Source organism: Oncorhynchus tshawytscha, linkage group LG16, assembly GCF_018296145.1.
Source record: "Oncorhynchus tshawytscha isolate Ot180627B linkage group LG16, Otsh_v2.0, whole genome shotgun sequence".
Classification (NCBI taxonomy): domain Eukaryota; kingdom Metazoa; phylum Chordata; class Actinopteri; order Salmoniformes; family Salmonidae; genus Oncorhynchus; species Oncorhynchus tshawytscha.
The window spans coordinates 19519927-19543804 of NC_056444.1; positions in this window are offsets into that span (position 1 = coordinate 19519927).

Genomic DNA, 23878 nt, shown 5'->3' on the forward strand with positions numbered 1-23878 from the left:
GCTGTCTCATCGTTGTCGGTGATCAGGCGGTAAGGTCTCTGACCTCCTCCCTATAGGCTGTCTCATCGTTGTTGTGTCATCAGCAAACTTAATGATGGTGTTGGAGTCGTGCCTGGCTATGCAGTCATGAGTGAACACGGAGTACAGGAGGGACTGAGCACGAACCCCTGAGGGACCCCCGTGACGGATGTGTTGTTATCTAGCCTTATCACCTGGGAGCGGCCCGTCAGGAAGTCCAGGATCCAGTTGCAGAGGGAGGGGTTTAGTCCCAGGGTCCCTAGTTTAGTGATTAGCATTTAGGGCACTATGGTGTTGAACTCTACAATTGGATCTTAGTCCTGTATTGACACTTTGCCTGTTTGATCGTTCGTCATAGGGCATAGCGGGATTTCTTATAAGCTTCCGGGTTGAGTCCCACTCCTTGAAAGCGGCAGCTCTGCCCTTTAGCTCAGTGCGAATGTTGCCTGTAATCCACGGATTCTGGTTGGGGTATGTACGTAAAGTCACTGTGGGGACGACGTCCTTGATGCACTTATTGATAAAGCCAGTGACTGATGTGATGTACTCCTCAATGCCATTGGATAAATCCCGTAACATAATCCAGTCTGTGCTAGCAAAACAGTCCTGTAGTTTAGCATCTGCTTCGTCTGACCCCTTTTTTATAGTCCGAGTCACTGGTGCTTGCTGCTTTAATTTATGCTTGTAAGCAGGATTTCGGAGGACAGAATTATGGTCAGATTTGCCAAACAGAGTGCGAGGGAGAGCTTTGTACACGTCTCTGTGTGTGGAGTAAAGGTGGTCTAGATACTGTATGTATTGCTTCCATAGTAGTCTGTTTGACTGTTTCGCAATGGCATGTACTTCTGTCATGTTTTCTTTGTCCCTCCCTCTTTCCCTATGTATAAAATGGTGGCATGTTTAGTCATTATATAATAACCTACATTCAATCTAAATAACCTCCTGGATTCATGTGCATCCACCAAAGACATAAGAATTCTCATTCTATAATACGTGAATCTGCAAAACTTCCACTGATAAACATCTCCATTCTAATCCTAATAAAGACATTGTTTCAGTGGGTATTTTATGGCCCATCCCCAGTGTATTCTCCTGGTCATGCAGACAGTGTGATGTGGTGCTTCTGGGTGACAGGTCCTTCTCTCCCCTGCCAGGCTAACTTAATGAGATATGATAATCATAGAGTGATCGCTGACGAGGCTCAGCCATAATGAGGACATTATCCTGCCTGCTGAATAGGAACCCTGCTGGGTCACACAGATCAATGGATCCATGCCATGAAAGGTGGATTTTGAGGTCTATTTGATGGTCAGAGGCACCAGAGAGAGGGAGAGAGCGAGAGATGGGAGAAGAGAGTGTTAGTTCATTGTTTTATCTGCTAAGATAGATGTACAGAAAGCATTGTGAAAGACAAATAAGATGCAACATGTTTCACAATGTATAAAGGATAATGTATGTGTCTATGACGTTTTGCCTCTAAATCCTTGATGCAAATCATGCTTTTTGCATGAAGTGGATGCTGTCTCTTCTGGCAATGTAAACACAATGAGTTTGTATGTTTCTTCTAGTAGTTTTTAGTTGATCCTGAGAGGCTTGACTGTGGCTCAATAGAGACACATCTTACATAGCTCTAATCCCTAGGAGTGTACCTAGGACAATGGATGAGCTATGGATCTATTAGTAAATGTAGTGTTTGTGGAGAGGACGTAACTATGAAGAGGGTTAGTGGCCATGTCTAGAGTGTTGTCAGTTCAAGTCACAAATGGCAAATTAGACCATAGATTTTTTTCCATGAGGACTTGTAGAACTATAGAATTACATAATAGAAAGCGGACATCACAGTGCTGTAAAAAGTCCCTCCTTAGAAGGTTTCAACTGACCCGATCAAACTCCAACAACAGCCGGAAACATCCGCTATTCTAACTATGGACATCACAGAAACCCACATTCACTGTTAAATGTACCATGCCCCCACGCCCTCTATTTCTGCTTTATATTTTACATAAGTATATTCTTAGTCCTGTACTTCCCTCTTCTCTCATTGCTATTTAACACAGTCCCCTGTTTAAATAAGGCTATAAAGACTCTCCGCTCAAATTAATTGTCAGACACATTGGAGAGCCGTGTCATAAATACTACTCTACATACTGCTGGTTTGAATCAGCGAGAAATGGATCCCCCCTCTGCCTTCCAAAGCTATTTGGTCTCAATTTGTAATAAAAAAGGACAAGAAGAAAAAGCCGGTGCCAGTTGCAGCGAGTTCCAGGGATAGGCTTTTCCGTTGCCCTTTGTGATTTGCATTTTTTCCGCTCTCCCGTTGTCGCAGTGACTGATTTTTAATCTAATAGATATTGTCTGGGCCGGCTGACCAGAACAAAGTGCAGGAAAACCCCATTTTTAAACATCTATCAGCTCGCTCTTGTAAAAAAAAAGGCAAATTCTTTAATAGGAAAGGGAGGGTATTGGGTTTCATGGGCAGATCGTAAAATTACTGAGGAATAAAACCCATTAATGTCAGATGACATCATAACCTTCAGAGATGGAAGGAATTGAAACATCAGCTTCAAAGGGAGAAATGGTTTGCCTCCATTTTACAGTAGATAGGTGCCTCATCTGAGACACTAACAACAACCCAGCAGAAAAGAGAAGAGCATTATGGGCATCGAGTGACGCTGTTGAAATAAGCAATCAGACATTCACAGCTGTAACGGCTCTCGGTTGTAGAATGAAGAGTGGACCAAGGCGCAGCGTGGAAAATGTTCATGATTTTAATATTCAAAAAACACTCAAACAAAATAACAAAAGCGAAAACGAAAGCACACAGTTCTGTCAGGCAAAAAACACTAAACAGAAAACAAGATCCCACAAAACCCAAAAGGAAAATGACAACTTATATATGATCCCCAATCAGAGACAACGATAGACAGCTGCCTCTGATTGGGAACCACACTCGGCCAAAAACAAAGAAATAGAAAACATAGACTTTCCCACCCGAGCCACACCCTGACCTAACCAAACATAGAGAAAGTAAGGATCTCTAAGGTCAGGGCGTGACAACAGCACAGCTCCCGGTAGGTACCGCATAGGAAGGATGTTTTCACTGAAGCTGCATAATTTGCTTCATCACTTGGTTTGAGACATATATTTCATTGAAAGAGACTGATTCTGACCGTTATTACCTGGATTCTACTCTGCACTTCAAAAGTTCCTTGAACATTCTAACGAGCATCCCGTCAATTAGACTCATTTGGAATATTCAACAGATGCCATCATGTCTAGTGGACCATAATGACCCTGAGACAGTATGTGTGTGTCAGAGTTAAACACCCCCAGTTTAAAAGGCTTCCCCTGATACGTGCCCTTGGCCTTGCCCACTGGTTTATCACTAAGCATTAGTCTTCAGGAGATCACATCCCAGACACCATGTTTATTCATGCTGCTGTCACTCTCCTCACCACCACCCAGTCAAATCACTCTGTCATGTTTGACACAAATCATATACTGTTGGAGCCATCTCCAGAGGTACTAATAGCAGGGCGGACTAGCCTAAGTGTGTGTCACACAGCAAACACATGATTTCCCCTGTGTTCTACATAAAATCCATTTCATACTCTCCCAGATATGCTTTTACAAATGAGAATCACATTGTCTATGGGGAGCACACAGCACAGCCACTCATAGAAAGCATTTGTTTGAGGTGGCCAAACTTAGTGTGATGAGAAACAGATATTTGCATGTGTGTTTTGAAACTCAGGGAGGGGTGATCATTGAGAAATCCTCCCTAACAAATGGACATTTAGCAGATACTCTTTTCCATAGCAACTAGGGTTAAGTGCTTTGCTCAATGGCACATTGACAGATTTTTTACCTAGTCTGTTCAGAGATTCAAACCAGCAACCTTTCAGTTAGAGGCCCAATGCTTTTAACTGCGGGGCTACATACCACCTATTGAAAGTGATGTCATGTTTCAGAGAGGCCTAAGATGGTCGTCACTAGGTCACCATGACAGAAAGGCCAAAAGTGGCAATAGAGAACTGATGAGCAAAGCACAAACAATATTGCTTATTTTCTCTCTGTCGTGGTTCGGGCTATGACCAGGGTTGAGAAAATGCTACAGATCCAACGCAGCTGTTTTTATCTCATTATTTCTGGGTAACAATTATGTACCTTACTGTGATTGTTTTCAATTAAAATTGTCAAAATAAAGAAAGATTGCTCCTTACCAACAGGTGATGTCTCAAGCAAGAATTTAGCTAGGACTGTCTGGGAGTGGTCTTAGTGGCAGAGATGTTTGGAACTCTCTTTTTGGTCTATTAACTAATTTACCACACAGTGATGTCACCATGGAAGGCCAAAACTCCATCCCACCAAAACAGGCTGACATTTTAGGCAGTGTTTTCAAACAGTTCTTATACTAAAAGGGCAGTATCATCCTTTTCACCACAATTTCACAGTATTATTTCAACCTCATATTTTTGACTGAACTGGGCCATTAAAGGTTAGGGTAAGTGCCTAAAATCACATTCGTAGTGAAGACCAATACAACCCAAACCATCAGCAACTCTAAGCCCTTATGAATGTTATATCTTAAAGTTCTACACTTCTAGAATCAGAATGTTCAGTTCTGTGTATTCTAAATGCCAGCAGAGAACGCTACTCTTCCACATCTGTGATGTCTTTTTTTTATACATACAGCCATTGCAGCAGAATCAAACACACCAAGACTGTCATCATTAACCATAAAAATGTATATATATTATTTTTAATTTCATTGCCCCCCGATCTCTCTCTCTCTCGCTCTTAGAAATATGACACATGGGTTTGTGAGGTATTGCGGTGCCCGGGGTAAGAGCCTAGCTGCGTTAGATGGACCGCTGCAATTCCCCATCAATCAAATTATAGTTTATTGTTCAGCTGAGCTACCGCGGGCAACACACACAGGCCTACACACTGACACTTATGAAGCATTATATTCCTAGTGTCACTGCCTAGCTAGAGGAGAATAGTACTCACCCTCCACAACCACCCTCCTGGTCTGGTTCCTCTAAAGGATTTCTTTCTAGGAACTGTGTTGCCGCTTGGTCTTTGACCTTTAGGTGGGTTACTGTAAAGCATTCTTTACAACTGTTGTAAAATTAGCCTTAACAATTACATTTCATTGATTGAAAATATGAATGATCGATTGATTAATAGCTTAGCGGGCTCAGACAGAGCCTTACAGTGGTCAGTCATGCCAGCCACTACTCCATCAACTGTCTCTTCTCCAACCAGACTGTGAACTGTGCTCTTACAGCAGCCGTTGCTATTCTAGGCCCCATTAACAACGTTAGTTTACTCAGCTTGCCATTAGCAGCTAGCTTGCATCAGCCTGTTTATTATGCCCTAGCCTAATTTGTGGCAGGAAATAGAGTGTAATGCCCTGATGAGTCTGCTGTAGATCAGTGTATGTGTGTGTGTGTCTGTTGTAATAGTGTGTATGACTAAAAGGCCTTTAAGTAACCTTTGGTCTGTGTTGGGGAGTATTAGCAGTAACCCAATCTCAGTGCTGATGATTCATTTACATGGATGAAAGCTAAGACGCTAAGCTAGCTTGCATCTTAAAGAGCATGATCACTCAAACTATCTTGGTTGTGAATGGGAAAACAATCAGATAGATTAGGACCAGCTGGAACTCAACATCAATCGGATAGCAATAGCACCCTCACTGATCTATGTGCTCTATTTCTGTACTAAACTGCAGATCTAGTTTTAGTAGATCTGTACCAGACCAAGGCCTAGTTCAGGAGTAAAGACTCCATAAATTATACATTCATCACAGCAAATATATTCTTAAAAATATACAGTATCAGTCAAAAGTTTGGACACACCTACTCATTCAAGGGTTTCTCTCTTTTTTTTTACTAGTTTCTACATTGTAGAATAATAGTGAAGACATCAAAACTATGATATAACATATATGGAATTATGTAGTAACCAAAAACGTGTTAAACAAATCAAAATATATTTAATATTTTAGATTCTTTAAAGTGGCCAACCTTTTCATTTATAACAGCTTAGCACACTCTTGGCATTCTCTCAATAAGCATCATGATAAATGATTTTCCAGTCTTGAAGGAGTTCCCACATATGCTGAGCACTTGTTGGCTGCTTTCCCTTCATTCTGCAGTTCAAGTCATCCCAAACAATCTCAATGTGGGTGAGGTCGGGTGATTATGGAGGCGAAGTCATCTGACGCAGCACTCAATCACTCTCCTTCTTGGTCAAAAAGCCCTCACACAGCCTGGAGGTGTGTTGGCTCATTGTTATGTTGAAAAACAAATGATAGTGCCACTAAGTGCAAACCAGATGGGATGGCGTATCGCTGCAGAATTCTGTGGTGGCCATGCTGGTTAAGTGTCTTCTGTATTCTAAATAAATCTCTGACTGTCACCAGCAAAGCACCCCCACACCATCCCACCTCCTCCTCCATGCTTCACGGTGGGAAAAACACAATCAGAGATCATCCGTTCACCTACTCTGCTTCTCACAAAGACACAGCGGTTGGCCTCATTGGACTGAAATGCACTCATTGAACCAAAGGACAGATTTCCACCGGTCTAACGTCCATTGCTTGTGTTTCTTGGCCAAAGCAAGTCTCTTCTTCTTATTGGTGTCTTTTAGTAGTGGTTTCTTTGCAGCAATTCAACCATGAAGGCCTGATTCATGCAGCCTCCTCTGAACAGTTGAAGTTGAGATGTGTCTGTTACTTGAACTCTGTGAAGAATTTATTTGGGCTGCAATTTCTGAGGCTGTTTAATGAACTTATCCTCTGCAGCAGAGGTAACTCTGGATCTTCCTTTCCTGTGGCGGTCCTCATGAGAGCCAGTTTCATCATAGCACTTGATGGTTTTTGGGACTGCACTTGAAGAAACTTTCAAAGTTCTTAAAATGTTCAATATTCACTGACCTCCATGTCTTAAAGTAATAATGGACTGTTGTTTCTCTTTGCGAATTTGAGCTGTTCTTGCCATAATAAGGACTTGGTCTTTTACCAAATAGGGCTATCATTTGTATACCACCCCTACCTTGTCACAACACAATTGATTGGCTTAAACACATTAAGAAGGAAAGAAATTCCACAAATGAACTTTTAACAGGGCACACCTGTCAATGTAAATGCATTCCAGGTGACTACCTCATGTAGCTGGTTGAGAGAATGTCAAGAGTGTGCAAAGCTGTGGCAAAGGGTGGCTACTTTGAAGAATCTAAAATCTAAAATACATTTCGATTTCTTTAACACATTTTTGTTTACTTCATGATTCCATACTGTGTTATTTCATAGTTGTAACGTCTTCACTATTATTCTATAATGTAGAAACTAGTAAAATTAAAGAAAAACCCTTGAATGAGTGGGTGTGTCCAAACATTTGACTGGTACTGTATATATTATGTAAAAAATATATAGACATCCTGATTACAATCATCAACAACATTGAACATGTGTGGGGTTGTATTCCCTCACACACATCTCTGTGGGTGCACTAAAGGAGGTAGAATCTACGTTACATTCTCTGATACAATTCTATGGGATAATGCTGGAATTCATCAAAAAATGTACATTAATGTTCCACAAAAAGTTTAAATAGTTACCTCTGTGTGCACAAACATCTTATAAAACATCAAATGGCAGAGCTATCTCCATACGCCGCTGATGAGAACATCCCACTAGAGGTGATACATGGCTCCAGTGTCTCCCCAAGCACAACGTGTCTGTCTTTGGCTCTGTGCCAACACCTGAACCTGAGCATGCGTGTGTGTGTTTGTGTGTGTCCTAGGGCACGTGTATCACAGTGCATGTGTGTCTGTGTGTGTGGGTGTGTGTGTCTCAGTGTGTGTATCCCAGTGTGTGCGTGTGTGTGTGTGTGTGTGTGTCTGTGTGTGTCTGTGTGTGTCCCAGTGCTTGTGTGTCTGTGTGTGTCCCCCATTGTGTGTGTGCGTGGGCATGTGTGTGCCTGTGAATGTCACAGTGTGTATGACCCAGTGCCCCCTCTGGCAGGCTGGCCCGCTCCATCTCTCTACCAGGCTCTATATCTCCACGTGGTTCCTTGGGGGAGTTTCTCTGCTTCGTCATCGCACTGGCTGACACACCTTCTGGCAAACTCCCCCGAGAACCCAGACGTGTGTGTGTGTTGTGGCAGGTTGGTGCGTGTGTGTCTGGCACAGTGACGGTGTGTGTGTGTCTGGCACAGTGACGGTGTGCTGGTCTACAGTATGTGTGTGTGTTCATGCATATCATCTCAACCCCCTCCGCCTTGTACAAGCCCCCCTTGTAATGCCAGCATGCACCCCCTGCCCCCTCTTCCTTTTCACACTCCCCTCACCCCCTTCTCCCTCCCCCTAAACACGTGCCCCTTTTTAGTACCAACACCACCTCGTCTCAACGCTTCGCCCTCCCACATCGCATCACACCCCTTCTTCACCACACACGTGCCCCCTTTAAGTGTCAACAGGACTCCACCTCCTCACCTCCCCTCCCCTCCCCGCCCTCCCTCAGCCCTCCCACATCGACTCACCTCCCTCTCTTCCCTGTTTCCCACATTCCTCACTCCCTCTCTACACCTCTCTCACCCATCTCACCCCCTCTTTCCCTCATTACTATATAGCAGGCATACTAGTCCGTTTTGCATACCGCTGTTTTACATGCACCTGTTTAATCCTTTCAGGCAGGCGGGGCGGCATGCGAATATGCAAAACGGCAAGCGAGGGAGTCATTGTGTGTGTGTGAGTGTGTTTGGCTACTCCTTGGCGATATGTGCAGACCAAGTTCCAGCGAAACAAAACCAAATGGAGCAGAGTACCAGGACATAACCACCACAGATACATCCAAAATGGAGGAGTCTTCTTTACTCTCCTTCTGTCTTTTTCTCCATTCTCCAAGTGCAACGGAACTGTCCTATGGTTTTTTCAAACAAACATTTGTATATAAATCCAAACCGTGTGGAATCAGCTCATCTCAGCAACACTGGAAGAACAAAGGGAGTTTCCTGGTTCCCCCTCTCCTCTCCTCCTCGTCCCTCTCTTCTTATCTGTGGAGAAGAACCAATGGTTCATTATAATTTTCCTGTTGTCATCACGCAGATGACAGTGTTCCCGCTGGATATCATTAACGCCTTTGCATTCCTCCTTCTCTTTTTTCTCTTTCGCTAGCTCGTTCTGCGTCTCGCTCTATGATTTGGTATTCCAGTGAGCGGTAGGTAATTATCAGCCAGTAAAGCAGCCAATCAGTATGCAGATAAATATAGAGGTGTAATGGGGCTGAAGACGCCGGGATAATTAGCTTTTTCTGTATTTTCAGTGCATAAACAATAGATGAATTTGTGTGTGTCCATGTGTGTGTGTAGGTAGTCCAATGCAGTCTGTAAATCAGTATGTGTGAGGTATCATCCATAAAGTTTGGGAATCTGTGTGTGTGTGTGTGTGTGTGTGTGTGTGTGTGTGTGTGTGTGTGTGTGTGTGTGTGTGTGTGTGTGTGTGTGTGTGTGTGTGTGTGTGTGTGTGTGTGTGTGTGTACATCCTCCATGCAGTCTTTATCCATACAGTAGAGTTATGGGGGCTCTTGAATACCACACTGCCTCCTTCTCTGTTTAGTCTCTTCTGTTCTCCTCATCCCTCGTTTACATAAATCCGCCTCTCCTCTCCTCTGTGGGTATAATAGTCGTTAATTCATCTCCGCTCCGCTTGCCTTCTGATCCACAGAGAAAAGCCAGCCGGCAAATTTGCATATTCAGCATACTGATGAGGGCTAGGTAGCAAGCTGCCTAATTATCCCCCCTTCTCTCTCTCTCTCTGCAGCTTTTGCTTTTAACCCCCGCCTGCCCGCTCGCCACATGACCGCCTCCAAAGGGAAACCATTGTCTTCTCTTCTTGTCTTCCTACATCCAGTATTCATTTTTTCCAGAGGGCAAAAAAAATAAAAGAATAGAAATAAGAAACGAGCCGTTTGTCTTCCGTTCGTTTATTCCCCGTCTGTGTTTATAGTCTAATTTGCGGCGTCTCTCTCTCCCCCGCCGGCGAGCTCCTTAAGCTACCCCCTTTGTCTTTGCCTTTGAAATTGACAAAATCTTACAAGAAATCAATACTTCATTGATATTCACTTTCCCGTAGTTTCAAACGGTGCGTGTGTTGTGTGTGTGTGTTAGATCCCAGCGTATGTGTGTGTGTGTGTGTGTGTATGTGTGTGTGTGTGGTAGGTCCCGTGGCATTCCCAGTTCTTCCGAGGCAAGAGGCGGAGGTGGTGGCAGAGAGCTTCTAGAGAAAGGATCCGGCTTCAGCTTCGTTATGTGTGTGTGTGTGCGTGTGTGTGTGGGTGTGTGTGTGTGTGTGTGTGGTGCCAGCGTCCGGACAGCAGCACCACGGACCACAACAACAGCTCTGAGAAAACATGTTTCCAGGGCATATGCCAACGTTCCCGTATAGTATAATCCTGGTGGAGAACAGAACATCGACAGATCCGAGTACTGTGGAAATACAAACAACAACATCAACAATGTCAATAATCATCAATGAGCCCCGGGAACAGGAAGCCAGCCAGTTGCAAACAGGATGTGAAAGTTTGTTGCTTTTTTCCGTGTTTCTGTTGGGCTCTCCGTGGTGACGAGCGGAGTGGCGAGGAGAGGAAGAATGAGGGCATGCGATGCCACCTGGACCCTGAGAGAGCTCTGTATCAGAGTGGGCGCGGAAAGAGGGGTGCATGGGAAGAGAGGGCGTGAAGAGAGGGGCACAAGGAGGAGGAGAGGGGCGCAAAAGAGAGAGGGGGAGGGGTGAGGGGGTGAGGGGCGCTTGGTGCGTGTCTCCGATATGCCATAAAGATGGCAGGCACGTCGTAATGATGGGAAATGTGGAGCAGATTGGAGAGGGGGAAGAGAGGGAGGAGAGGGGGAGACAGATGGCAGAGCTGGCCTGCTGCCAACTAGATGCAGACATGACTGAAGAGCAACGAGCCAGTGTTCACTCTGACACTTGTTGCATGGCGAGGGGGGATTGAGAGCCGAGTGTGTGCGGCTGGTTTCTCCAGACATCACCCCTCGTTGTCCATCCTCCTCCTTCTCCATCCTCGTCCTCCTCCTCTGCCCTCCTCCTCCTTTTTATGAGCCGTCCTCCCCTCATCAGCCTCTACTGGTGTGTGTGTGTGTGTGTGTGTGCGTGTGCGTGTGTGCGTGTGTGCGTGTGTGTGCGTGTGTGTGTGCGTGTGTGCGTGTGCGTGTGCGTGTGTGTGTGTGTGTGTGTGTGCGTGTGTGTGTGTGTGTGTGTGTGTGTGTGTGTGAAGGGGGTTAAATGGCAGCTATATGGCCTTCTGTTTTCCCTAATGAATGGGAGGAGGCTGGTACTCATGCATTTTGTTACGTTCTGCATACTAATATCTGCTGAGTAGACACCCTATCAGGTGTGTGTGTGCGCGCTTTAGCGCTTGCATGTGTTCCTGTCCCTGTGTTTGTTGATGTTTGTCGATGTGGTGAAGTTCACACGCAGAGTGGTGGATTTTGGCGAGGGAACACACACGTCTTCTTGGAACACTGCCAACAGGGCATGGGATGCTTTCGCTAACAGTGATGCCTGCCCTGGGCACAGGAAGAGAGCAAAGGTGAGAGAGCGTGTGTGTGAGAGAGAGAGAGAGAGAGAGAGAGAGAGAGAGAGAGAGAGAGAGAGAGAGAGAGAGAGAGAGAGAGAGAGAGATTCCCATCTTGGACCGACCATTAGCGTTGAAGATAAGGGGAGGAGAGGAGTGTGGCATTTCTCCTCCTTTGCGTCAATCCTCTTATTTTTGTTGTCTTGTTCAGCATTTGGAAGTCGTTGGAGGTTGTTCAGTAAACTGCCTTTGTATGGTGGATAAAAGGAGACATTATGGCACATGAAGGGGGGGCTAAAATCAAATGCTGTATTTGAATAAGAAAAATCGTCGATCTAAGGTACCTAAAGAGGAGAGAGGGAGAGAAAGGGATTTGAATTGTGAATGAAGTGATGGCGATGTTAATGTTAATTACGAGCCGGGTGACATCGAAATGCGAAGGAGAGGAGGAGAGGAACGACGGAACGAACAAACGAAGTAGTGCACACTGCTGGGTCGGGCGAATAAATGAACTAGCAGCCTTTGTTCTTCTAAGCACTCCATTATCAACAACAATAAACAAACGAGGTGATGAAGGAGAGGAGTGAGGGATGAAGGAGAGGAGAGGAGCACAGGATGAAGGAGAGGAGCGAGGAATGAAGGAGAGGAAAGGGGGCCGTCCTAAATTAAAATGATTGATTAATGCTGAGTAGGCGATGGTAACAGTAGTGGTGCGCTGGTTTGAGAGAGTAATTAGTCGTGAATTGTCATGAACGCGAAGATATTAGAAAAGATCAGACTTGGCGGTCCAATCAGCCATCTATCTTCCTTAATGCCAGCAGGATATTTATTTAATTTTATTAGAGACTGAAAAGTATTGATTGGAAGATGAGCTGAAGTTAGTCAGTCTGCCCCCCAGTAGTCTGCCCCACGGTTTTTCTTTGTCTTAACAAACAGAACAAACAGAACAAACAGAGAACTATACGTAAAGGTCGGTCTGTACACCAACGGAAGGAAGCCTTTTAACCACTAAACTCTGTGTGTTTAGAGGTTAAAAGAGGCAGCTAGTTCTCATATAACTTGTTTTTATTTTGTTAAACTTGCTAAGTAGTGTGCTAGTATTTGATATGTGTATGATGCGGGCGATTCCCTGATCCACCTCTACGCAGACGACACCATTCTGTATATTTATTGCCCTCCCTTGGACACTGTGCTAACTAACCTCCAAAAGAGCTTCAATGCCATACAACACTCCTTCCGTGTCCTCCCAACTGCTCTTAAATGCTAGTGAAATCAAATGCATGCTTTTCAACCGTTCGCTGCCCGCACCCGCCCGCCCGACTAGCATCACCACCCTGGACGGTTCTGACCTAGAATACGTGGACAACTATAAATACCTAGATGTCTGGCTAGACTGTAAACTCTCCTTCCAGACTCATATTAAACATCTCCAATCCAAAATCAAATCTAGAATCGCCTTTCTATTTCGCAACAAAGCCTCCTTCACTCACACCGTCAAACTTACCCTAGTAAAACTGACTATCCTACCGATCCTCAAGATAGCTTCCAATACTCTACTCAGCAAACTGGATGCAGTTTATCACAGTGCCAACCGTTTGGTTACTAAAGCACCTTATACTACCCACCACTGCGACCTGTATGCTCTAGTCGGCTGACCCTCGCTACATATTCGTCGCCAGACCCACTGGCTCCAGGTTATCTATAAGTCTATGCTAGGTAAAGCTCCACCTTATCTCAGTTCACTGGTCACGATGGCAACACCCACCCGTAGCACACGCTCCAGCAGGTATATCTCACTGATCATCCCCAAAGCCCACACCTCATTTGGTCGCCTTTCCTTCCAGTTCTCTGCTGCCAGTGACTGGAACAAATTGCAAAAATCACTAAAGCTGGAGACTTTTATTTCCCTCACCAACTTTAAACATCAGCTATCTGAGCAGCTAACCGATCGCTGCAGCTGTACATAGTCCATCTGTAAATAGCCCACCAAATCTACCTACCTTATCCCCATACTGTTTTTATGTACCTTTCTGCTCTTTTGCACACCAGTATCTCTACTCTCACATCATCTGCTCATTTTTCACTCCAGTGTTAATCTGCTAAATTGTAATAATTCGCTCCAATGGCCTATTTATTGCCTACCTCCTCATGCTTTTTGCACACACTGTATATAGACGTTCATTTTTCTACTGTGTCATTGACTTGTTTATTATGTTATTGGCTTGTTTATTGTTTATTCCATGTGTAACTCTGTGTTGTTGTCTGTGTCACACTGCTTTGCTTTATCTTGGCCAGGTCGCAGTTGTAAATGAGAACTTGTTCTGAACTAGCCTACCTGGTTAAATAAAGGCTAAATAAATAAAAAGTAAAAAAAAAAAAAAAAAGTACTTTGTAATATCTTGTGTGTTGTGTGCTGTATCTGTTGAGAAGAAAATAAACATATAACAGAATTGTCTGATTAATTGCTGTCATTTTCCCAGACAGATCAACATAGCATGTATGGCCCTACAACCACTTCATTTGAACCTGCAGGAAAACTACCCAGCGACATCATCCTGACCCCAGGTTCATCTGTGATGTCATCACAGAAGGCCTTGCATTGATCTGACTATATTAGCAAGGTGACACCATTCAATGGGGACGGATGACAAGTCAATATGGTATTATCAATAGCATGACTGGCTTCCGTGCTGCCGCTGTTGAGACATCGTCAATACATTACCAAACCCTGGGGTGTCAGCTACTCAATAACACAGATTGCCGAGCATGTGTGTCTCTGTGTGTGTGTGTGTGTGTGTGTGTGTGCGTGTGCATGTGCATGTGCATGTGCATGTGTGTGTGTGTGTGTGTGTGTGTGTGTGTGTGTGCGTGCGTGCGTGTGTATGTGCGTGTGTGTGTGTGTGTGTGTGTGTGTGTGTCTGAATATGTGAACGTTAACACATATGAGCTTCTGTAATGTCTCTATCTGTTCACTCTGCATGATTAGGGCCTGTCCTTGAATAACAGAGATGAAGATTTAGACTACAACCCTGGCCCCCCCACACACGCTACCTTTCTCATAACCCCAGCAATGTAGTTATTCTGACATCAGAAAGTAGTATCCAGCTGAGTGTAGATGTACAGAGAAACACTGTCTGTCATCTTTCAAGCTGATTTAAAAAAGGTGAGAACTCTCTCTCTCTTTCTCTCTTCCTCTTAGGCGTGTCTTTATTAGTTTAGAGGATGAAACAAACAGCCCAAGAGATCTTACTTTATCTGTAGTAAGGAAACCATCAACGTCGATGCGTCGAAGTCAAAGTTTCATCTAGCTCTCACAGTCTCAAGTCAGAGTTACACGTTCATCCACGTTTCTCAAATGTCGAATTTAGACGTGTTTAAGGTTAATCTTAAATTTAGGCATTAACTCTGAATGATTAAGGTAAGGGTTGAGGTTTGGGAAAGGCTTAAGGCAAAAATAACTTTCTATCTCTGGATTCAAACTTGCAACCTTTGGAATCAGTGGCAGATGCTGAGACCCATCCACCATCCCTGTCCACAGCACCCTGGCAAAACCAAAACCTACTTGACGGTAACAGCTCTGACTGTTGCCCCTAGTGGCCAGTTACCACATCTACTGATGTCCTCAGACATGGATGGACGTTGAATACTTGTACCAGGGGTGACCTGGCTGGATGTTTACCTGACCCTTTCTTTCAACTCAATACGAATACATGGTTTATCATTAACTTAATGCAACGAGCAGCAAGGCTTGATGTGTGTGCGTGCGTACATGTGTGAGTCTGGCCTGCATGCGTGATGGCCTGCGTGCGTCTGGCCTGTGAGCGTGATGGCATGTGTGAGTCTGTCCTGCGTGCGTGATGGCCTGCGTGCGTCTGGCCTGCGAGCGTGATGGCATGTGTGCGTCTGGCCTGCGTGCGTGATGGCCTGCGTGCGTCTGGCCTGCGTGCGTGATGGCCTGTGTGCGTCTGGCCTGCGTGCGTGATGGCCTGCGTGTATCTGGCCTGCGTGCGTGATGGCCTGCGTGCGTGATGGCCTGCGTGCGTCTGACCTGCGTGCGTGATGGCCTGCGTGCGTCTGGCCTGCGAGCGTGATGGCATGTGTGCGTCTGGCCTGCGTGCGTGATGGCCTGCGTGTATCTGGCCTGCGTGCGTGATGGCCTGCGTGCGTGATGGCCTGCGTGCGTCTGACCTGCGTGCGTGATGGCCTGCGTGCGTCTGGCCTGCGTGATGGCATGTGTGCGTCTGGCCTGCGTGCGTGATGGTCTGCGTGCGTCTGGCCTGCGTGCGTGATGGCCTGCGTGCATCTGGCCTGCGTGCGTGATGGCCTGCGTGTGTCTGGCCTGCGTGCGTCTGGCCTGCGTGCGTGATGGCCTGCGTACGTGATGGCCTGCGTGCGTGTTGGCCTGCGTGCGTGATGGCCGCTGCAATTCAATGTCATTACGGGTAATGGTCTTTCATTGGTTCTTGTCATTAAGGCATAGTGTTAAAACAGACTGCTGTTTATTTATGCATAGAGGGGAGACACACAGGGTTACCGTATAGAGCAGTTATCACACACACACACACACACACACACACACACACACACACACACACACACACACACACACACACACACACACACACACACACACACACACACGAGAGCACTTGAAAAGAGCACCTGCTTGCCCCTCCTAAGTATCTTTTTCTGCATATGCACCCTCTCTACCCAGATTGATCCCAATATTTATGAGCTGGTCCTGACGTGCGTCTGATTATTGTTATTACCTGTTAAGAGAGGGAGATAACTTTAGCGGTGGCGGTGCTAGGTAGCGTAACAATCCTCAGATTTCACTGATTTATGCATCAGTGGAGGCTGTAAAAATAATTTTTAGCTGGATTTATTAATCAAATACGGTCTTTTCTAGTTCATATATGTTTTGGTTGTGTGTGTGTGTGTGTGTTTTTAAACCTTTCGTGAACTAACACTCACACTTAACTTTTTTCCCCTTCACTAGCTCTGACTTTGCTGACAGATATTTTATTGAGGAAAAATGTACTTACTATGACTAGATACGTGGTACCCCCACCTAGCTATCTTAAAATGAATGCACTAACTGTAGGTCACACTGGATAAGAGCATCTGCTAAATGACTAACATGAAATATAAATGTGTGTGTCACGTTTGTTTGTAGAGATAGACCGAGGCGCAACTTAACAAAACAAAACAATAAACAATAAACGAACAAACTGTGACCACAGAGGTGCACTAACTTCAAACACAGTAACATAAACAATATCCCATAACCCACAGGTGGAAAAATGCAACTTAAGTATGATCCCTAATTAGAGACAACGATTACCAGCTGCCTCTAATTGGGAATCATACACAAACACCAACATAGAAATATAAACCTAGAACCCCACATAGAAATAATAAACTAGACTAAAACCCCTAGTCACACCCTGACCTACTTACTCTACCTTAGAAAATACAGGCTTTCTATGGTCAGGACGTGACAGTGTGTGTGTTCATTACATGTAGGATGCAATACAAAATATGTTTTATTGTCACATACACTTGTGGTGTGGTGTGGTGAAATGTGTTGTTTTACCGGTTCAGCCGTAGAAGTACAGCTCCCCTGGAGAAAATGAGGGTTAGGTGCCTTGCTTAAGAACACATCAACAGATGTTTTACCCTGTAGGCTCTGGCATTGGAACCAGCAACCTTTAGGTTACCTGACACTGAGATTTTGTACTCTTGGGAATCAGCTTGGTAAACATGTAGATCAGTGTGTATATTATATAGCATGAATCCTCAACTAGATTCAGCCGTTGGCCAATTCTTTCTTGAGTGGATGGTAGGGGGGCCAGAACATAATAACAAATCATTTGAAGACTGCAAATTGACAGCAAGAAGCCCAGACATACAGTTGAAGTCAGAAGTGTACATATACCTTAGCCAAATACACTTAAACACAGTTTTTCACTCACTTTTAATCCCAGTAAAAATTCCCAGTTACAGTGCCTTGCGAAAGTATTCGGCCCCCTTGAACTTTGCGACCTTTTGCCACATTTCAGGCTTCAAACATAAAGATAGAAAACTGTATTTTTTTGTGAAGAATCAACAACAAGTGGGACACAATCATGAAGTGGAACGACATTTATTGGATATTTCAAACGTTTTTAACAAATCAAAAACTGAAAAATTGGGCGTGCAAAATTAAAAATAATTATTTTGGCCCATTCCTCCTGACAGAGCTGGTGTAACTGACTCAGGTTTGCAGGCCACTCCAATACCTTGACTTTGTTGTCCTTAAGCCATTTTGCCACAACTTTGGAAGCATGCTTGGGGTCATTGTCCGTTTGGAAGACCCATTTGCGACCAAGTTTTAACCTCCTGACTGATGTCTTGAGATGTTGCTTCAATATATCCACATAACTTTCCTTCGTCATGATAACATCTATGTTGTGAAGTGCACCAGTACCTCCTGCAGCAAAGCACACCCACAATATGATGCTGCCACCTCCATTCTTCATGTTTGGGCAGGCAGACTCAGGGTCAGGGCAGGCAGAGGTCAATAATCTAGGGTGGTGTGACAAGGTACAGAACGGCAGGCAGACTCAGGGTCAGGGCAAGCAGAGGTCAATAATCTAGGGTGGTGTGACAAGGTACAGAACGGCAGGCAGACTCAGGGTCAGGACAGGCAGAGGTCAATAATCTAGGGTGGTGTGACATGGTACAGAACGGCAGTCAGACTCAGGGTCAGGGCAAGCAGAATGGTCAAAACCGGGAAAAATAGAACTAGATAAAGACAGGAGCAAGGGGGAACCGCTATTAAGCTTAACGATCAGAACGAACTGGCAACAGACAAACAGAGAACACGGGTATAAATACACTTGGGATATAGGGAATAGGGAAGATGTCCGACACCTGGAAGGAGGTGGAGACAAGCACAAAGACATGTGAAACAGATCAGGGTGTGACCGTATGCAGTGTCAGGTGTATAAATGCAATGTACAAAACATACAGGCACTTAAAAGACAAATGGATTAATGGTTTGTGGGGCGGAAGGTAGTCTAGTGGTTAAAGGTTGCTAGATCGAACCCCCGAGCTGACAAGGTAAAAATCTGTCGTTTTGCCACTGAACAAGGCAGTTAACCCACTGTCCCCAGGCCGTCATTGTAAATAAGAATTTGTTCTTAACTGACTTGCCTAGTTAAATAAAGGTTAAATAAAAACAAAATTTGTCCTACAGTAAAACAGTCAATAAAAGAGGTCTACAGTCAACATACAAAATATTGGATAGAACTCTGTTCTCCCTATTCACCATTCTAACTAGAATCAAAGGCAACATTCTTAGAACATTCAGCCGTTTACAGAGCAGATTGGAACCATTGATTCTAGATTCAGAGAGCATCGGCTGACTCTAAGGTAGATTATTATTAATATGGTCATTGGGAGAGGGGAGAAAAACAAATATTAGAGTTCCTTCAATGTCTGGCAGAGCCTAGGCTGATTTCCATTTTAATGTATTATCTGTGTATAAGGGAGAGCGGAGAGGAGGTGGGATTGAGGGGGGAGGGGAGGGGGGTTGTGATTGTTTGATTTTGCAGGTTCAAATTTAAAAATGTCTTGCTCATGCATGTGAAATGTTTTCAGACGAGCAATAATATATATATAATATATAAGGCCTGCTCAGCCCCCCAGTGGTACTAGCGAGAGAGCACAGCCACAATTACCATCACTGAAAGCAAATTGGAAATTCACATTTTTCTGATTCAACCCTCGCCTCTCAAATCATCCTCTCTTCAATTTAGCCCTCTGTCTCTCTCTCTCCCACTCTCCCTTTCTCTCTCGTAATAACAGACAAGGAATCACCCAAAACCTCAGCCATCTACACCCCTCTAACCTCTGTATCCTAAAACCTAACCCAACGCTTAGGCTGTATTCTTACACTGGCTGTATTTAATCATATTGTCATTGAAATGGTAACTGATGTATCAATTCCATAGGTTTGATTTTAAAGATACTGATGGCTTCCTCAGAGAGTTGATTAAACCCTACTGGTATTGATGTGTGTGTGTGTGTGTGTGTGTGTGTGTGTGTGTGTGTGTGTGTGTGTGTGTGTGTGTGTGTGTGTGTGTGTGTGTGTGTGTGTGTGTGTGTGTGTGTGTGTGTGTGTGTGTGTGTGTGTGTGTGTTTGTGTGCATTTGAGCACACACTACAGAGAGTTGTTCTGCATTGCCAAATCACTACCCTACTGATTGAGAAGCCTAGACTAGGCCTGTCGTGCTCTGGGTTTAACTTACTTTAAGCCAAATCCCCATACCTCCGTCCCTCCACTCCTTCTATCTGTCCACCTCCCTCCCTCGCTCCTCATTCAATCAATTCACAGTATATTAGGCCCAGCTCCTGGATCTGAATTTTAAACAGTCCTGGCGTACAGAATGAGCCTGTCTGCCGCGTGTCTGTGTCGGTGTATGAGTGTCTGTGTGTGTGTGTGTGTGTGTGTGTCAGTCGAGGCTCTTCAGAGGAGGAAGGGGAGGACCGTCCTCCTCAGTGAATTTCATGAAAATGTAAATAGTGAAACAAAAAAATAAAATATTTAGATAAAACTGTACTAAATATATTCATGTCACCAAATAATTGATTAAAACACACTCTTTTGCAATTAAGGTCTACACTAGCTTCAACAGTACTCTGTAGGGTAGCACCATGGTGTAACCGGATGACAAATACCTTTCAGTCCTCCTCTGGGTACATTGACTTTGATACAATACCTAGAAGGCTCATGGTCCTCACCCCCTTCCATAGACTTACATACTAAATATGACAACTTCCAGAGGACGTCCTCCAACCTATCAGAGCTCTTGCAGCAACTGACATGTCCACCGAATCAAAGAATCAGCTAACTAGCACTGCAGTGCATAAAATGTGGTGAGTAGTTGACTCAAAGAGAGAGACAGTTTTGGACAAATGAATTTCTTTAAAATGAAGGAGAAGCAGGAGAGAGAGAGAGACATAGAGAGAGAGAGCTATAATTATTACATTTTTTACTCAAACAGCTTGCTGGCTGTGGCTATCCAACACTGGAACTCTGAAAAGTCAAGCTACATTTTTTGTTTCATTAATTTATTGACGTTAGCTTATATGGTGAAAACAATGTAGGCTATGTTTAGCGCTTATGTTATGAAGGTTTGGCTTTTTTACCTGGTCACAGACAGCTGTTATGTTGTGCACTGAAGTCCACAAGCGAAGGGAAAAGGTGAAAAGGGAAATCGGGTAGATGCAAGAAGGAATTATACAATGAGCAAAGTGATCATGCTGTTTGTATGTGGCTGCTCTGAAAGTGAACTGTGTTCGCGTGTGATTCATTCCTCTGATTCTGTTGAAAAATGTTTCTTAAACGGAAGCACACAGAACAAAACGGGGATTAACATACCTTAATTTGTCTAATTTGTCCTTGTTTGCAACTGTGAACTAATGATTACACCATAGATTAGCTAGATCCAGGCAAGAGTGTGTAAGGCGGTATCGAATGTCTCACTGTCTGCCACCTTGATTACTCAAATTTTTGTCTCGAGCTGTGCACCTACATTGTAAACTTTCATTTGTAGGCTTCATGATGGGTGTAGGTCAAATTTGAGTATAATGTAGTAGCCTAAACTTATTGATGTTACTTTGAGCTGGGTGAATGGAATATGAATGACAGTCATCCAATATGCTGTAATAGAAATAAGGCCATGCTCATAAAAATATGTATCGGCCTCCCTAATCTTAAACAGCACCGACTGTCACTGGTGTACGTGCATGCATGAGTGAGTTTGCATCTCTGTGTGTTAGTTCATTTAAATACAAGGTGAAAGAAGAGAGATGTAATAGTTCCTGTCAATCATGTAGAATAGTTGCAATAACTGACCTTTTAGCTCCAAGCCGATCTAGGCAGGAATCTCATTTCTGAAACTAGCATCTCCTATTTACCTCTCAAAGCAGATGTCAGTCTTCACCTGCAGCTTATAGAAGTGTCTATTTTGATGAAAGGCACATAGTCTGATCAACTGTATGTTTCAACGACTTTCAATGCATCCACGCCGAATGGAAGAGTAGAGGGAAAAATACATTACAGTATTCCACACCATACCCTATGTTCTTAAGTAGAAAATTAATCATTAGAATAAGCATTCAACTCATGTTAGGTTGAAACAGAAAAGGAGAAAGCATTTTTTATTTGGAGTTAGTACCACACTGTTTACACATCATTATCTTCGTGATCACTGCAAACCTTAGAATTATAAACACAGTCAATCTTCATTAGTCCTCCATCCTGATATTACACACACACACACACACACACACACACACACACACACACACACACACACACACACACACACACACACACACACACACACACACACACACACATATATGCACACGCACTCAAACACGCACACACACAGACACACACACACAGACACACAGACACAGACGCATACACACACACATACACACACACACACTGGAATGTGTGGCTGGTCATTAGGCCCTGGGCCAGAGTGGAAGGCTGCTGTGTAGAGCTGAAGCTCTCTTTGCAACAAGCTCTCACAGTGCCACTGCAGAATTAGACGTTTTCCACGTTTCAGACCCGGCGCTAGCAGTTTATGCCCATCTGTCACCCCGTCCACAACAACCAAGCAAAACCCAAGCCTACTTGATGGTAATAGCACTCACCATTGTCCCTAGTGGTGCCGTTCTGTATTTAGGCACACAGCTCCCATGTGAGCTCCAGATGTTTTAGGTATATTAGCAGAGGTGTGGACTCAAGTCAAATTTGATGACCTGAGACTTGACTTGATAGAAAATGAAATAACTTGAGCTTAAGACTCAAAGTGAGAAGGATTTGTGGGGTCGCAAGTGTGAAACTGAATGGGAAAAATACATATTTTTCAAAGGCCTACATATTTTAATTGACTACATCTAGCCCACTATTTGTATATTATATTTATACCTTTGTCTAGTTGATCTGGTTTCTAATATAGGCCTATGTTATTATTACAAATTATTGTCTCAAAAACATCTAATCTGTGCTTCAGAACCAAAAAGATGCACGTCTTGATTCTTGACCAATGACCAGTCATCAGGACTTGCTAAATTGTAGGCCTACGTTTATAATATCCATATAAAACACAGTTTCGAAATCTACTAAAGAAGCATCTTTACCAGAACAACAATACACCTGGTGATGTCATTGATCGTGTTCATTTTTCAGATAGGCCTAGTTTGGGTGGCTACTGGCTATGTGACTAAAGATAGATGGAACATCACACTGACTTCAATATTATGGGATGAAGATGTAACATATTCTGGCAAATTAATTACAGTATTTGTGATGAAGAAAAGGGCTACCCAGTTCAGTTGGCAATAAGCATTCTGCAGGCAGGCGGCGCTCCAAAGTGATACCAAGCGGTGCTAACAGACCATCTCTTCAGCTGATCCTGCAACCTCCGCTGCATACAAGTGGGCTGTATGATTCTGCTTGCCCTGGACTCCAGAGAAGTGACATGATATCCCCAGGTGTTTTTGGCTGCTAACATGAATGACTTTCAGCTACAAATGCCGGTGTAAAACACTGTTTATTTCTGCATATTATTGCTGTAATAACAGGCTACATTTGCTCAGAGATTGTGTGCGCGTGTTTGTGTGTGCTAGTGCATGTGAGTGCGTGGGGGGGTCACAAGCTTTGAACCAGTGCATTTTGAGGGTTGCGGGTCAAAATGTTTGACCAACACTGAGGTAGCGAAGAGATTGCTGATTTGCTGTACAGCTATAGGATCGGGTGCAGCTCAAACGTCAAATTGTAGGCAAAGAGGATTGCCATGAATAAATATCTAGCTCCAAAAATGCTTTGGTGATCAGTAATACTAACGGTTAATTTTGCAATCTCCCCAGCAATGAGGCATCAATCAATAATTAGTAGCATAGGCCTAGCTACAGGTCTTATGGTATGTCAAAACTTGAAAAGTGATCATTTTCAAATTCCAGCTTGCATTTGGAATTTGTTGTCAACATTTATTATTACATAATCAAAATATGGTGTGGAGGAAAGAATGAAAATGGCTGTCTGGTAGCCTCAGTAAACAGACAAAGATTTGTAGTTGAACAAGTCATTGCATATATAGGTTATTTTTGTACTTGACTTCAGACTGAAAAAACGTGTGAGTCAACTCAACTTGAATTGTTCTTAAAATGCACAAATTGGACTTGACTCGA